At 41.3% G+C, this 12,269-nt stretch overlaps 1 pseudogene; it reads right to left on the bottom strand.

The window, feature by feature from the left end:
* Positions 1 to 270: 270 nt before the first annotated feature.
* Positions 271 to 11,800, bottom strand: LOC137234795 (protein GPR107-like; annotated as a pseudogene).
* Positions 11,801 to 12,269: the final 469 nt, after the last annotated feature.

The following is a 12,269-nucleotide window of genomic DNA, read 5'->3' as shown; positions in this document are numbered from 1 at the left end:
ACAATGTACATAAAAGAAAGTTTGGTTAGAATTAGGCAAACAGATTGTTTAGTAAAAAACTTACATATATAAATGTATGTATCCCTAGATTACATTAGGCGTCACAAATTGCACAATTTTAGTATAAACTAACTAAGTTATTCATGAAAATTAAAAGTATAAAAATGGTACTAGTAATATGTAGGACACTTGTCATTAAACTGGACTTTGATCATCAAACATAATTGGTATGTTTTGTTTACATATGTACGTATGTATGAAAGGCTGTGTTCAGTGAATACCTAAGAATGTGAAAATGTAAACAAAAATTTTATAAACATAAAAGATATGCGGCGGAGATGTCAGCTGTGTCTTCCTTTCTATTAACAGTTCTCTCTCTATTTTGAATAATTCTTAAGCTTTCTGTTGTGTATCTCACTTTTTCCCGCCTTTCCTTGTCCAATATTCTCGCTTTACCTAGATCATCTGTAAGTTATTTTTCCGCATAGCAGTCGTAAAAATGTGCATACTTCAATTCACTTCAACTGGAACTTTTGGAGGCTGTACTCATGGAAGGTTTATGGAACGTCTTATTAACGTCACATTCAATGTGGTGAGCAAGAAATAACAAAATGTTAATACGATTATTTCAGAACTGATCATTTTGTGGAACGGACAACTTTCGTGTCAACACGTTCAACGTTATCTTGGATCGTACTTTGGCAGAATTGACACGAAGACGTGAGGCTTATCAATAAATCTATTCTAAATTTTCTCTTATCACTGATATGAAACATCTAAGCAACAAAGAATTACGTAAGAAATCCAATATATTGAGCAACTACTACGCCCAAGATCTTGAGGAAAATTTGGGAAATTAAATGGTCTTATTCAAGTGATACTGCATCGAAAAGAACATTTCAAATTATTATCCGCTTGAACTGTTAAAATGCTGAGACAGGAAAATTTGCAGATCTCTTACCCTAATTTTGACGTTACGTTGCAAATGTTTGTTTTAATTGCTATTGCAAATTGTAGCGCAGAGAGATCGTTTTCTGTTTTAAAACGCACGAAAAACTACAACTCAGATCCTCAGTGAGCGAAGATAAACTGAATGCTCTTGCGTTGTTGACGATAGAAACAGATTTTTTTTTGTCCAGCGATTGTGATGATATCATTTGCGAATTCGAAGCAGAAAAATTAAGACGCAAAGAAATGTCAATGAAGAATGTTTGGAAAAAAGTTAAGGTTAAATATCTCATTAATGCAAATCACGATTATCTTGATTTCGTTATGTATTTCATACATAACAAACTACACTGTAATAAAGCACTGAAAATTACATTCATTGTATTAAATATTGTTATTGTGAAAATAAGGGCGGCAAGTTTTTTATTGCCTAAGGGCGGGGAATATTCAAATCCGCCACTGAAAGTTGTTTACGCCCGAAGCGTAAATTCAGCCAGCCAAGCCACCCTAATATCACTACGTTATCGACCACTAGTTCGCCCACATGCATATATATGTGTACATATGTAGGTTATGTTGTCCGTACACATACACATACATGCCGGTGCAACTCTGTGGGGAAGCTTCCCTTTGAAACCGGAGACTTTTCCCACGGTTCAACGGTTGTCCTCGACTATGCAACCATTTACTTTTGCAGCGATCGTTGAGCGAACTACAGACATAGCCGTCCCGAGAAGCCCCGCCATATTTCATTTGAAACAACGTAAATTATTTGTTCAAATTATATTTTTCACTTAAATAAAAGCAACATTATAACGAGAAGGCAAGGGGGATGCCGTCGCGCCATCCGGCGCGCACCGCTCAGTTTTAGAATCTCGTCTTAAGGCAAATCGTGGTCGGGAACGCTCGGGCGGAGTGTGAGCTGTTGCATATCGCAAGGGGCCGGCATGTTTAGGTCCGAATCCTAAATTCTTATTAACTTCCGCCATCCTAAAATCACTAGGTTATCGACCACTAGTAATATGTGTACATATGTAGGTTATGTTGTCCGTACATATATACATACATACATGTCGGAGCAACTGCGTGGGGAAGCTTCCCCTTAAAAGCGGAGACTTTTGCCGTGGTTCAACAGTTGTCCTCGACTAGGAAACCGTCTACTTTTGCAGCGATCGTTGAGCGAACTACATCCCTAGCCGTCCCGAGAAGCCCCGCCATATTTAATTTAAAACAAAGTAAATTATTTGCTCTAATTATATCTTTCACTTAAATAAAAGCAATATTATGTGACGGACTTGTTCCTGCTGAGGTATGCCCAGTCCGTCCAGGGTTCCTATATTTGGTGGGAGAACCTATTCCGATGAATATAAATAGACAAAGGAGTTCTGAAAAACGTTATAAAGTTTATTTAAGAAATTCAATGCCCTTAAGAGCTACTCCTATTCTTTGTCCCTGTCTAAATAAGAGTAGCTGAGGTAGAACCCCTCTGCTAGCTCTCCGTCAGTTGGAGGAGAAACCTACTACTGAATATAAAATAATTCACGAAATGAAGTAGAAACCTTCAGGTTGTGATGGTCAGTGGTAGAAGCCCACTGACTCGTATGCCTATCTCCTAGCTTCTGTTCTTACAAGCTTATTTGCAGCCCTTATATACGATTTTGTACGCCGGTGGACAGTTATTTCCTAAAAACAATTCATTGTAATAATTCCTCAGTTATAAAATTATGTAGGACTGCACGCAGGCAGTCAGTAATTTTACAATAACAATTATAAAAGTTGGAAATGCAAAAATCGAATTCTAGTTTAACGCTACTTTCGCTGTATTATATTGCTACATACATACGCTTACATGCTAACATACGTTTTCCCTCTTTACATTATCATACATATGGTGGTACATCGGTATATATACATATATGCATATTTTCGATCATGTGTGACGATCCGCTATCCCGGCATTTCATATCCCAATTTTAGGGAGCCCTAATATACATAGCGAACAATGTGCCAAATCTCGTACGTACGCTTGTTGTATGCCTGCCGTGTTTTCCAGTGTTTGCTTTACCTATCGAATTCGATCATTTGTGTTTATGCGTGTGTTCGCTGTCACTTGGTTTTGATGGTGCGTTGGCCTCGTTTGGATGCTTTCGGCTTCTGCTTAGGGCGTGCGTTGGTGTGTCGTATGCTTGTACGTAAGTATGTAGAGAAAAGTCCCAATTAGTAGCGGCGCTTAGTTTGGCGACTTTTACTGCTGATCTTTGTTTATCCAAATTATTATGTATGTTGTATTTGTGGCTGAGTGCATTGGATGCGCAAAGGGTTGGTTGACCGGCATAATTTTATTTTTCGTGCGTTTCCATTTTCCTTCCAAATGTTTTGGTGTATGTTAGGGTGACCTATATTTGAACCTTATGTGGGCGAAAAATGTAAATATTTTGCTTGCGTGCAAAAGTACGCAAGTCTGGTTTATCCTTCAATTTAGGAAATAATAATTCAATATGCAACCGCATGTATGTGTTTTGACGTGTAATTCATAAAGATATAATTCATGTTATAAAAATGTACAAATGTTAAATTCGGAGTTAAGTTCAATCATTGTATAAAATGTAAAAAATGAGAAAATAGATATATGTTGTGAGAGTACAAAACCCTCGGTTTTGGGGTCCTCACACTCCCCCCTCACCTACAGCAGCGAAGCTTACGGTCACCATGCAGGTGCGCGTGATCCGTACGCCGAATTGGTCGCCCATGCTGCCTTCGTCGTCACTGCCGTCGCTGGCCATCAGGCTCAATATGTCGCTGTTGTTGTCGTTGAGGCTGCCGTTGACCTCGCTGTCCATACGGCTTAATATTTCGCTGTCGTCGTTGTGTTTGTTGAGGCTGCCGTTGACCTCGCTGGTCATACGGCTTAATATTTCGCTGTCATTGTTCGTTGTTGGCGTTTTGGTGGAATTTTTTTTCTTTTTTTTTTTTGCTTAAAAACGTGGTACGTAATGAGCCTAGTTAAGGAGTACATTTATGTGATTATGTAATTGTGGTTAGAGTTTACCGGGCTTTAGTGGTTGATTCGAAGTCCGGGTACTTCTTGAAATGAAATTTCTTCGGGTATGATTTGATACTGTTGCGGTTGGGCATGTACGTTACTACCGATTTGACTCGAGTTGCAGTAGAATCTCACGTAATAATCCGTTATTCCGAAGCTGTCTCTGGGTGTGTGTTCATTTAGGGCTGCTATAGCAAACTGCCTTCCTAGGTGTAATCTTGCTCCAGGTATCGATCCTCTGACGATCTGTACCTGGGTTCCTCGAGCGACCAGTACCTGATTTTCTAAAATTGTTCGTACCTGATTCTCCGTATTGTTTTGCACTTGAGCGTCTCTGTATGCTATCAGTTGTTGGCTTATACTTTGGTCCTCTTCATGTTGTCTATCTGTCTCTTCGCTGACTCGTGTGAGCGTACCACAGAAGTCTACCTCGCTGTTCTCTCTCTGTTGTTGTACTTCGGAGATATTGTTTGTTGTTCGCTTGGACGATGTAGACGGGATTTGATCCTCACTAGCACTCTTCTGTTCATGCCTTTGTTTCTGGATTCATTGTTGTCGGCGGCGTCGGTTGCGTGGTATGCTTTCAGCTCACTTAAGTGGGCTGTCCTCCTCCTTCCTCTGAAAACTTTGTCTAGCTCTACGATCACTAGAGATACAATGTTCGTTACCCGGTGGGGTCCACTGTACCTGGGCGCTAGTTTGGCTGCAAAGTTATCCACCGCTTTTGACAGCTGATGCTCCTTCACCAGCACTAGTTCGCCTATAGCCGGTCGCCATTGCCTTCTTCTTAAATTATAATGATTTGCTTGCTCTGCTGATGCTCGCTTTGCTTCCGTCGTACCATCTCGAATATCTCCTTCATCTTCATTGATTTCTCGGCTGGATTAGCTACTCTCTCACCTGCACCAAATGTGTGCTCGTCGTAAAGGCTATTGGGAATCCTTGGTTCTCTGCATTGTACTACATATGCTGGACTGTACCCTGTCGATTCGCATACGCTTGTGTTTAATGCGAGTGTTATCTCTGGTATCAGCTCGTCCCTTGTTCTCTGCTCATTCCCTGAAAACTGTGCTATCATCCTCTTGATGTTGCGGTTCGCTCTTTCTCTCGGATTCTTCTGCGGTGTGTATGGTGCTGTCAGCTGGTGTTTTACGCCAAGCTCCTCCAAATACTTCTTAAAACGTTTGCTCACGAACTGCGCTCCGTTGTCTGTGATTAATACCTTTGGAATGACAAATCGTGCCAAAATTCTCTCTCTAAATCCTCGTACTACGCTTTCTGTTGTTGCCTTTCTAATTGCCATTATCTCCACCCATTTTGAAAATCTGTCAACGAAAACTAATGCCATTGTATTACCATGTTTTGAACGTGGCATTGGTTCGTGGTTTGCCAATGGTTTGTATGCGGTACACTACATCGTTGATCCGTTTTACTACTTTGTATGGGCCTTCCCAATTACACTGCAATTTTGGGCACAAACCTTTTTTTCGTTGTGGGTTGTATAACAGCACGAAATCTCCTTCTTGAAACCCTTCCGAATTAATTGCTTTATCGTACCTCGCTTTCATCTTGTCACTCATAATTTTTGATCGTTGCCTTACAAGATCGTGTATCTCTCTCAGCTCTTCTTCCAAATCACTAGTGGATTTCTTAACATTTCTCTCCGCATTGGCATCTATACCAAACTTCAAATCAGCTGGCAGTCTAAGGTCATTGCCAAAAATTACTTTTGCAGGGGTTTGGCCTGTTGTCTCATGCACGGCTGATCGGTAAGCCATCAAAAATAATGGTATGCGGGTATCCCACTCTTTATGGTACTTGTCTACTACTTTCCATAAGTGCTCCTCCAATTTTCTATTGAATCGCTCTACCATACCATCGGATTGAGGATGCAATGCAGTTGTCCGTGTTTTTCGAATGCCCAATGATTTAAACATTTCCTGGAATACAGCTGATTCGAAATTCCTGCCTTGATCAGAATGTAACTCCATTGGTATACCATTCCTTGCAACCCAATTGTTTATAAACACTTCTTCTACTGTTTCCGCTTCTTGATTTGGGATTGGGTATACCTCTGGCCATTTGCTGAAATAATCCATAACTACCAGTACATATTTGTTTCTGCCGTTGCTAGTAGGAAATGGACCGGCGACATCCATAGCGATCCTTTCAAATGGCGCACCTGAGTTATATTGCTTCATCTGGCCACGACTTCGGGTTCTGGGCCCTTTTGCTCTGCTGCAAACCTCGCAGTTCGCAATCCACTCAGTGACCGACTGACGGCAACCAACCCAATAGAATCTCTGTTTAATCTTCTCGAGCGTCTTCGTGATTCCAAGATGACCTCCGCTTGGACCATTATGCAGCTAGCTGAGCACCTCAGGAATCCTCTTTCTGGGAACAACTATCAGTTTCTTCTTGCATTTACCATCCTCACTCTCCCATACTCGATGAAGGCAACCGGATATCAATTCTAAACTGTTCCACTGTGCCCAATATGACTTCGCAATGGGACTCTCTGCTGACATCTCTTCTCTGTTTGGTCTTTCGTTTCGTTCGAGCCATTGCATAACACGTGACAGATCTGTATCTTCTAGCTGACACTTTCTTAGCTGTTCCTTGTCCCATTCATCTGCACATGTTATAGCCATTAGCCGGACATCTATAACGTCTTCTTTAGCCTCGGCTTTTGAACAGTGCTTGCAATTCAAACTACATGGTGTTCGTGACATTGCATCGGCATTTCCGTGGCTACTACCTTTTCGATGCTCAATGGAAAAGTCAAAGCTTTGTAGTCGCTCGATCCACCGTGCCAATTGTCCTTCCGGACTACGGAACTGCAGAAGCCATTTTAAAGCTGCGTGATCTGTCCTGACACGGAATCGCTGGCCGTAGAGGTATTTGTGAAAATGTTTAATGCACTCTACCAATGCCAACAGCTCTCTCCGCGTAACACAGTAGTTCCTCTCTGGTTTTCCAATCGAACGGCTGTAATATGCAACTACCTTCTCCTGTCCATCGACCAGTTGTGATAAAACGCCTCCTATAGAATATCCACTCGCATCTGTATCCAGAATAAATGTTGCTCCTGGAATCGGATATGCTAACATTGGGGCAGTACACAAACGCTCCTTCAATGTTTGGAAAGCCACTTCTTGCTCCTTCTTCCATTCAAAAGCTTTGTTTTTTCTTGTAAGTTCATGGAGGCTATGGGCTACGCTGGAAAAATTTGGTACAAATCGGCGGTAATATGTGCACAGCCCAAGGAAACTTCTCAATTCATGCAGATTCTGTGGTCTTGGCCAATCCTTTACCGCCTCTATCTTTTCATTCGTTGTACGGATACCTTCTGTCGTTACCTTGTGACTCAAATAATTTACTTCCTTTTTAAACAGCGCACACTTTTTGGGACTTAACTTCAGACTAGCGCCAGCTATTCTCTGGAAAACTTCATCTATGTTTTTAAGATGTTCATCAAAGTTCTTGCCCAATACGATGATGTCGTCCAGGTACACCAAGCATGTTTTCCAATGTAGTCCTTTCAATACCTGATCCATGAGTCTCTCGAAAGTAGCTGGTGCATTACATAGTCCAAAGGTCATTACTGTAAATTGCCAAAGACCGTCTCCGACGCTGAAGGCTGTTTTCTCTTTGTCTTCCTCCTTCACCTCCACTTGCCAGTAGCCGCTTTTCAAGTCCAGTGTGGAAAACCATTTCGTACCAGAGAGCGAGTCCAGAGTGTCGTCAATTCTTGGCAATGGGTAGCTATCCTTTTTCGTAACGTCATTCAACTTCCGGTAGTCCACGCTAAACCTAATTTTTCCGTCCTTCTTCTTTACAAGTACTACCGGTGAGCTCCAGGGACTAGCTGATGGTTACATGACGCCGCTGTCGCTCATTTCTTGTATAATTTGACTCACCACTTCCCGCTTCGCCAGTGGAACACTACGTGGATCAATTTCAATCAGTGGATCAGTGTCAATTTGATGTTTCACAACATTGGTGCCGCCTGGTTTGGAACCATCCTGGTCAAATATGCTTGCGTACTTTAGGAGCAATTGCTTTGCCTTACTCTGATAATCTTCCTCTAGCCCCTCCGTCCATTCCGTGATGTCATTTGAAAGATCAGTGTTACTAGATGAAACGTGTTCCTGGAGCTGTTCACAGTTAATAATTACTTCAGCCTCTTGGCATTTTCACAAAATTGCTCCTTTGGTTAGTTTGAGTGGTGACTTGAACTCATTGAGTACTCTTACCGGAATACGTCCATTTTGTTTTGTCATAGCCAGGGTTTTTCCTACAAGTATGTTCGGTGCTGATTTGTTTGCTGCTTCGACAACCCACAATTTGTTTGTCCCACAATCTCCATCAACCTTTACCCAAATGATTGCTTCGGATTTTGGTGGTATTTGCTGACTCTCTTCCACCAGTACTGGTTTACTGCTGTAGCCTCTCTCGTAGCCGAAATTAAGTGGTACATCCATGTTCTTATATCACATCGTCGTCCTCTCCCGTGGCTGTACGTAATCTTACTCCATTGCTCGAATGATGGAATGAGATGCACCCGTATCTACAGTCAGTAAACGTTCCTTTCCGTCCACATGTCCTCCAACAGTAAGATTGCTCGATCTTCTTCCAATCTGCGAGATAGAGATTATGGGGCATTCAATTGCGGGAGCCGGCTGTCGCCCCTTGCGGCTGACTCGATTTAGTTTAACGATTGAGTGGTCTTGGAGATTTGCTCATCACCTTCTGCTCTGCGTTTACGATCACCCACATTGTTTGAACTGTTAGGGTTGGTGTTGCAATAACGCGCAATATGCCCTGGCTTCCCACTCTTAAAACATTTGACTGCATCATTATTATTCTGCTGCGTACCGTTCAATGCTTCCAAAATTGCGTCTACCAGGTCTGGCCTTTCCACATCCACGCGATGAGCTTTGTACGCTGGTTTACTCAAAAGTGAGGCTGCTTCCTGAGTCAGTGCATGCGATACCGTTTCAGCAAATGTTAGTTTTGGATTCGCATATGTAGCCCGCTTCGTTTCCACATCTCGTATGCCATTTATGAAACTCTGGATTTTTACCCTTTCAGTGTATTCCACGGGTGCGTCCGCATTTGCAAGATGAACCAATCTTTCAATATCTGAAGCAAACTCCCGCAATGTCTCATTTGCTTTTGGTTTGCAACTCAATTTGGAATATCTGTTTTCTATGCTCGCTTCCATAACGTCGTTCTACAGAAGCCATCAATGCTTCATAACTGTTCCGTTCGTACTCTGGAATCGTCTGTAAGATTTCCGCTGTAGGCCCTTTCAATGCCACGAACAGTGCAGCAACTTTATCTTCCGAATTTCAGTTGTTCACTGCTGCGGTTTTCTCAAACTGTAGCTTGAAGACCTGGAAAGGAACATAACCGTCAAAGGATGGTGTTTTTACCTTTAGATTACTCGCTGAAACTGCTGGGCGATTTAGTTGCAACTCCTGTATACGATCTTTCAAAGCATCCATCTCGGCCTCCATTTTATCTTGTCGTTCACTAAAAGCCTCCAGCTGCGATGAGACTTTTGTTTCCTGTGCCTCCAGCTTCGTTGAGATACGCTCTTCCTGGGCTTCGAGTTGTAATGTTATGCGTGCCCCTTGCTCTTTTAATTGTTCTGCAATTTGTGATGCCATGTGTGTTTTCTGTTCATCCAATTATGCTTCAATCTTCGCTGTTATACGGTTCTCCTGCGATTCCAGCTGAGATGATATTTGCGACGACATTTCGGATATACGTGTCTCCTGTGCTTCTAATTGTGATGACATATTGGTAGATATTTGTGATGACATTTCGGATATTTGTGTCGATATTGCAGCCAATATCATGTTCAGGTCTGTGTTTGCCATTGTCTGCGGTGTTTCATTTTTCTCTTAAATTTTTGTTGTTGTTTCGTCCCCATCAGGATAAAAGACATACTTGTCCACATCATTTCCTTCTGCTTCCATTGCCTCTCGTAGCCGTGCCTGAAGTTCGAGTTTAACGCCGCTTGTATTCAATCCACGGCTCTCCAACTCCTTCTTTAGTTGCTGGATCTTCAATTCACTGAACTTTGTCATATCCTTGTAGTCCTCTGGAATTTATTCAACAATTCCTCTTCTGACACCAATGTAACGAATTTACTTGCAAATCCTCTTATTTGCCTTTTTGCTAAGTTCGTATCACTAAACTGTTGAATAAATAACTCCAATATTGAATAATGGAAAAATGGCCTTTATTAAAGTACTTCACAATAACACTTATACTTTGCAATTAGCTGGCTTAATAACCAAACTGATAGCTTAAATGAAACTGACTTTCAAAATAATACTGCTATTGCTCGCTAGATATCGTCTTAATCGAAACTGATTATAGCGCCTCTACCGCTGGTGCTTTTATACTCTTTGATTTCCTCGTGGCATCTTCTAGGCGCTTCCAGAATTTACTTAGTTGCCGCCATATATCGTGGATTTGTGAGCGACACTTCAACAATTACAATTGCATACTTTTGGGAGCATCTCTTCTCTGTTGCGTGTACGTACATATGTGTAGACATAATGTTTTATTCGTTTATGTAGATACAAGTGACTGTCTGCTTTATTATTGTTGTGCCTTCATTTACTTAGCTTCAGACTAGGGATGTGAGTATCACCTGGTGTCACTCATATTCGTCACAATATGATAAATTGCGTAAAAAATTGCCCAAATGGTATAAATTGTCAATTTGGTGTGTGTTTGTACATAGTATTAGTTTTCGCAAATTTATGGCAGCCTTGCCATCAGTAGCTGATGATTCATGTAAATGCCTGATAGACCAGACAATGGGAAATAATATGGCACACAGCAGAGTAAATCAACAAATATCAATATATTGCGCCAAGTACGAAATTCAATATCACTTTCTTCGGCTTCGTCAATGATGATTTCAGCTACGTTGGCCAAAACCTGTAGAGGAACAACAATCACAAATATTTTCTTATCCTTATCAGAGAGGGTGGGCTTAATAAATATCCAACCAGTTCCCATTAATACTATTGTAATGAATAATACTGAGTCTTTGAGCAAATGTGTAACATAATACAAAATTGCCAAAGCTTCAACATGTTCGCCTCGTATATCAAGAAAATGATAATTGATGGAGTGGAACATGAGTGACAACGATTTCAAGAATACCAACACAGCCATGGTATAATGCAGCTTATGAGCACTGTGCTTGCTCTTCCTTAAAATTAATACCCAGAAAAGACCGGATAAGAAGAACAACACACTCATCATAGAATACAATGCGGGCAAAGGCATTTGGGCAGCTGATATAAAGCTTTTATTATTCCGCTCTTCAATATCGACATCAAATGAAATCTGGTTCGTTGTTCTATAGTTCGGACATGCGTGGAAATACAGATTATATAGACCTTCGTCGTGTAATGTAGCAACAAGCATTGAAAGCGACATATTATAGTAATAATATATAACATATATTAATATCATTTTTATATAATTGCATAGAGTAATTTCTACAAGCTGATATTGTATATCTTGATCATGTGCAGCTGGTATTATTATAGCTGCTGGTGCAGCGATTTCGAAGTAATGAGGAAATGGGTTTTCTGCGGGCTCAATAGAAGGAGCTTGAACAGTTTTTTTAGTTGTATCAAGAGCTGCAGCATCAACAACTTCTGGTTTTAAATCGGAAGCAGCAACATTTGCATACTTGTTAGACGATGGTACTTTAGCTACTGGAAGTGGTGTCGAAGGCTTTATTATTATTTGTGGCACCTCGTCAGAGGTCATCATCAATTAATTGTTGATCTAATGTTGGCTAAATCGTTATCTTCAGGTCCTACTTGTGGAACAGTATCCTTCTTCTTTCTCGAAATAAATGGAGATTTTATTTAACTGGCAAGAAATATATCATAGAGGTTCCTTTATTATTCTTCTCGGCCTAGTTCTAGGTCACGGCGAAGGCAATGAGGCTGCCGTCGCGCCATCCGGCGCGCACACCTTAATTCTTAGAATATAGTCTTAAGATAATTCGTGGTCGAGGACGCTCGGGCGGAGTCTGAGCTTTTGCGTATCGCAAGGGGACCGGCATGTTTAGGCCCGAGGCCTCAAATCCTATTAACTCGCGCCAGCTTAATACCTGCTGCACCTGATGCTGTTGTGTTGCCAGCATTATTTCAATTTTCATTTGAGCTACCAGCACCTGAATTATTAGAATTAGCGTTACCACCACCACCAGTGTTACTGTTGCGTCCGCGCC

The sequence above is a fragment of the Eurosta solidaginis genome, chromosome X, assembly GCF_040869045.1.
Source record: "Eurosta solidaginis isolate ZX-2024a chromosome X, ASM4086904v1, whole genome shotgun sequence".
Classification (NCBI taxonomy): domain Eukaryota; kingdom Metazoa; phylum Arthropoda; class Insecta; order Diptera; family Tephritidae; genus Eurosta; species Eurosta solidaginis.
This window is presented reverse-complemented; position numbering and strand designations above follow the sequence as displayed.